General features: G+C 43.5%; 1 protein-coding gene and 1 pseudogene across 3 annotated transcripts in view; one reads left to right on the top strand and one right to left on the bottom strand.

The window, feature by feature from the left end:
• The window catches only part of KCNAB1 (potassium channel, voltage gated subfamily A regulatory beta subunit 1), a 411,274-nt gene that overhangs the window by 349,844 nt on the left and 55,769 nt on the right, over positions 1-5,661 (bottom strand). The gene's annotated exons all lie outside the window — the stretch shown is intronic.
• On the top strand, positions 2,182-3,203 carry LOC105523950 (annotated as a pseudogene).

The following is a 5,661-nucleotide window of genomic DNA, read 5'->3' as shown; positions in this document are numbered from 1 at the left end:
GCGGTTCCAAACTAGGGAATAATAAAGAATATTTTTTAATTGTTTTTAATTTTATACAATTTTATATCCCTCCCTTCTGGAATGGGAAGAAAAGGTATAAATGGACTATAATTTTGTTTCAGAAGTAGTATTTACATATATGTATAGTATTAGCATGGAAATGTAAACCCTTTTCTTAAATCTTTACTATTTTGAAAATACTGTGTCAAGCACATAATAAAAGCTTAGTAAATATTCCTTGAATTTCAATTCATCAATAAATTCATATCTATTTCAATGACTTCAGGAAAAATAAAACCTTATATAATACTATATTGGTGATTCTCAAAGAATCACCGGAGTGGAGAAGCAGATGCTCATTACAATTACTTAGTTAAAAAATCATAATAATACATCTTGATAAATAATTTTATTAAGTAAAAAAACACATTTATTCTGTACCTACCATATGCCAAGTAGGTTCTCAAAAAATAAAGATGAATTAGATTCTCTATCCTTTCAAGGTTGAATAGATAAATCCTTCCCCAATCCGATGGACTCTTAACGAAAAGAGAATTAATTCTAGAAGGGCTCTACTCCCTTTCTGCCACTTTCTCCCATGAAACAATGGAGCAGAGTGGAAAGAAAGGTGAAGTCAGGCTTCTGAGCATCTCTGTCATGCAACATCTTCTCTTTTCCTCACTAGGGGTAGAAAGAGTGTCTTCTCAAGTTTGTGGGGATTTCTGGAGCAAAACCTCAGAATCAAAGAATGCTGGAGCCAAAGGTCATTGGAGAGGTCTCCTTGCCTCATAGTTCTCAACCCCAGTTTCTAAATGAGTGTGAGGGTCAATGTATTCCTGCAGTTTTATGTCTAGTTGAAAACCACTGACAGAGTCTACGGTTTTCCTTTTACAGGCAAGAAAGCAGGTTCACAGGAACACAGAAAGCTTGCCTCAAATCACAGTGGAAACTCGAATCCAGGTCTCCTTACTTCAAATACCAAACTTTCTTTACCTGGGATCCCAAGAATAGCTCTAGGAAGTCTGGTGACCCTTCCTAAAATTGTATGTAAAATTTGGATATGAGCCGGGTGCAGCGGCTCACACCTGTTATCCCAGCGCTTTGGGTGGATCATGAGGTCAGGAGTTTGAGACCAGCCTGGCCAACACGGTGAAACCCCGTCTCTACTAAAAATACAAAAATTAGCTGGGTCTGGTGGCGGGCACCTGTAATCCCAGTTACTCTGGAGGCAGAGGAAGGAGAATCGTTTGAACTAGGCAGGTGGAGGTGGCAGTGAGCCGAGATTGTGCCATTGCACTCCAGCCTGGGCGACGTGGGGAGACTCTGTCGCAAGGAAAAAAAAAGAAAGTATGCATGTGTACATTCAAATGGGAAGAGGATCCATGGCTTTTGATAAATTCTCAAAAAAAATTAAAACCGGCCAGGCGCGGTGGCTCATGCCTGTAATCCCAGCACTTTGGGAGGCTGAGGCGGGCAGATCACGAGGTCAGGAGATCAAGACTTTCCTGGCTAATACAGTGAAACCCTATCTCTACTAAAAATACAAAAAAATTAGCCAGGCGGGGTGGCCTGTAGTCCCAACTACTCGGGAGGCTGAGGCAGGAGAATGGCGTGAACCTGGGAAGCGGAGCTTGCTGTGGGCCAAGATCGTGCCACTGCACTCCAGCCTGGGCGACAGAGCCAGACTCTGTTTCAAATAATAATAATAATAATAATTAATTAATTATAACCATAAGTTCAAATTTGCGTTAGCAATTTCCCAGGCAATTTTAAGAAGTGTCTGGGTATAGTGAGCAGGATTGGCCAGGTGTGACTCAGGGTTAGAACCCCACATAACGTGATTGGAGAGATGTGGTATGAGCCCTACTCTATAAGAACTCCCCAGTTTCCTCTTAAACTTTTGCCTGAAATCGTTTTGTGGGTTAACGTATTTTGTACTGTTCAAATGCAGATGTCCCTGGAGAAACAATAGAAGTCATTGTCACACACAATAAAGTTGAAGTCATCATATTGCCTCCAAAAAGCTGTGGAGTAGCCGCAAGCAGATATGAAGGATGGGGAAGGGACACAGGGACTACAGGGACCCTGTGCATTGAGGGATGGGAGAGTTCCACGGAGGAAGTGGCACAAAAATGGAGGCGGGTGCACCTCAAAAACCCAAAGCACCATCCAGTTGCCGCTATGACAGAACAGCAGAAGCATAGGGGCCCAGGGTTACCCCTGGTCCCAGTCAAGCGGCAGCGGCATGAGTTGCTGTTGAGAGGGGCTGGGTCGGGCCCTGGAGCCGGGCAGAAGCCGGCGATGCCGGAAGCTTTGCTGCAAGCAGGACCTCCAGGGTGTTCCTCCCTTCAAGCCCCAATCATGCTGCTCTCTGGATATGAAGGGGAAGTATACTTCTTCAAGCTCCACCCCAAGGGATCTACCTTTGCATCTGCAGGATTTGACCGACTGATATTGTTGTGGAATGTATATGGTGACTGTGATAACACTGCCATACTGAAGGGACACAGTGCAGCAGTGATGGAACCGCACTACAACACAGATAGCAGTATGCTCTTCTCAGCATCCACAGATAAAACTGTGGCTGTGTGGGATAGTGAAACAGGTAAGAGGGTTAAAAGGCTAAAGGGACATACATCTTTTGTGGATTCCTGTTATCTAGCCAGCTTGTTTGCACTAGCGGTGACGATGGCAGTTAAGTTTTGGGACATCTGGAAGAAAGCAGCCATCCAAACATTTTGGAACATGTACCAGGTGTTAGCTGTGACCTTCAATGACACAAGTGATCAGATTATTTCTGGTGGAATAGACAATGATATCAAGGTCTGGGACCTGCACCCGAACAAACTAATGTACACCATGACAGGCCATGCAGATTCAGTGACTGGCCTGAGCTTAAGTTCTGAAGGCTCTTATCTCTTGTCCAGTGCAATGGACAATACAGTTCTTGTCTGGGATGTCTGGCCATTTGCCCCCAAAGAGAGGTGTGTAAAGATATTTCAAGGAAATGTGCACAACTTTGAAAAGAACCTTCTAAGATGTTCTTGGTCACCTGATGGAAGCAAAATAGCAGGTAGCTCAGCTGACAGGTTTGTGTATGTGTGGGATACCACAAGCAGGAGAATATTGTATAAGCTGCCTGGCCATGCTGGCTTCATCAGTGAAGTTGCTTTCCACCCTGACTAGCCCATCATTATCTCGGCATCGAGTGACAGCATCGAGACTGTGTGGGATATGGAATGGAAGACTCCAAGGCTACTTGTCTTTGAGACCTCAGACTGCATAAGTGATGTCAAATATTTGTTGCCCAGGCTAGTACCCTCCCTTCAGATGACCATTACTGGCAAGAAACAGAGGAGGCAGTGGCCATATTCCGAAAACCACTGCGATCCCATTTCACCAGGATAACTAAGGCAAGCTCCCCATGGCCTCTAAAATCCACCTGCCAGATTTCAGGGAGTGTTTTATTTTCTTTTTCTTTTTCTTTTATCCTGTTCTGTAATGCCTGCCCAATGTGACAAATTTGCTGGTTGGGATTTTTTTTATTTAGTAATTGGCTTGTATGATATTTTCTTTCTGTATTTCTCTGTGATTTTGTATTAAAAGCCTTAAAAACAAACAAACAAACCCAAAGCACCTCTGTTTTCTGTTGATGACAGTCCTGAAGGGTAAAAATTCAAACTCACTGCAACAGATCAGAAGCCTCATTAACTGACACTTTGGCTGAGACCACTCTAAGCCCTGTGACGTTCTCCACCAAATAGTTGAGTAGGCAAATAAATAAATATTGTGGCAGCCAGAGAAACACCATGTTTCCCTGAAGAATTCCACTTGCAGACTTGAGGAAGAGTTCAACAACAAGCATCTGGTAAAGTTGGCTAGAAGCTGTCATGTCTTCTAAAAATGGAAGCTCACTGACAGATGCCCCCTCATTGGCAGCCCAAGCCCAGTCTTCCTGGTGCCTTTTTAGACCCCTGCATTGGTGGGGCTCCATGCCTCCTGATGGGAGGCTGGGCTGCTATGAGAACAAAAGGGTCGGTGGAAGTGACCACGTTGGCTAAATATCAGCCCCTCCAGCTCTTCTCGACCTCAGGCACTCTGATGTATAGGGGTAGCTAACCAGCTTTAAAGAAGAGACCTAAAAAAGGACTTGGCAGGTATGGGTTCCTGATTTCCCATTGATACTTCGACTATAGGCTGGAATAGTCAGGGTGTCAGGGAAGGGCTCACCCATTCCTTAATGAGTAAAGAAGCATGGCATTCTCTGCTGGGAGAATTTTATTTTGCTGAATACCATAGATCTTGCTAACTACCTACCCTTCTGATGACTGACTGTTCACACAGCTAAAGAGCTCCTCCTGCTGAATTCTCATCAAGAAACTGGCTGCAGAAAGCAGCTCCTCCTTATACGCTCAGCATGTAGCCCTCTGTCAGCTACATAATGTTTCTAATTCCTATCCAAGAACAAAACACTAAAAATTAATTATTACTTGAAGGGAACAAAGAGAAAAAATACCAAGTGTTTAGTTCCTAAAATTATTTTCAGTAAAATTGGAGATAAGAAGGCTAGCCTTCAGCAGTATCTTTGTCCCCAAATGTATAATGTATTAGTCAGAGTTCTCTAGAGAGCCAGAACTAATAGGAGATAAATATAAAGAGATCATTAGAAGGAATTTGTTCAAATTATTATGGAGGCTTAAAAGTCTCCTAATCAATAGTCTGCAAACTGGAGACCCAGGAAAGTTGGTGGTGTAGTTCCAGTCCAATCTGAAGGCCTGAGGACCAGGAGAGCCAATGGTACATGTCACTGTCTGAGGGCAGAAGGCCAACGTCCCAGCTCAATCAATTGGGCAAAGAGAGTGAATTCTGCCTTCCTCCATCTTTTGTTCCATTCAGGTCCTCAACTGATTGAACTGATTGGATGATGGCCACTCACATCAGGAAGGGCAATCTGGTTTACACAATCCTCTGGTACAAATGCTGATCTCATTGGAAACACCCTTACAGACATACCCAGAAATAACATTGAAACAAACATCTGGGCACCCTGTGGCCCTGTCAAGTTGACATATAAAATTAACCATCACATACGATTTGTTGCATTTTTTTTTTGTTACATAGTGTTAATAAAACTGGATGAAACTTAGAATTAATGCTGTCATTTAAAGATGGGGAAACTGAGGTCCCTAGAGAGGTTAAGGGGCTTAAATGAGACTTCCACTGACAGTTGGATAGACCTGGAAGTAAAATCCAGATGAACTATGCTATTTTCTTTCCTACTGACAGCTGGACAGTAGTAATTGCTCTTATTACCTGAATGATTCATAACCCATTTCCAGCGCGTTTAACATTTATAACTAATTACTTAAAACTAGGAAGAGTTTCACTTCCAGGCGTTGAATTTTTTTGTGTTTTTTAGACCCTCCTCTTCCCATTGTCTTATTACACCCTCCCTCCCTCATCTCAGAAACACCCTGGTTATCTCACCGGCCATCTTGATAATGGTTCTGTTGCCCTGAGAGTGAAATCAGGGCTGAGCTCGTTAAGAAGAAAAGTGCTGGGCCAGGCACGGTGGCTCAAGCCTGTAATCCCAGCACTTTGGGAGGCCGAGACGGGCGGATCACGAGGTCAGGAGTTCGAGACCATCCTGGCTAACACGGT

This window comes from Colobus angolensis, unplaced genomic scaffold (assembly GCF_000951035.1).
Source record: "Colobus angolensis palliatus isolate OR3802 unplaced genomic scaffold, Cang.pa_1.0 Scaffold48, whole genome shotgun sequence".
NCBI lineage: Eukaryota > Metazoa > Chordata > Mammalia > Primates > Cercopithecidae > Colobus > Colobus angolensis.
This window is presented reverse-complemented; position numbering and strand designations above follow the sequence as displayed.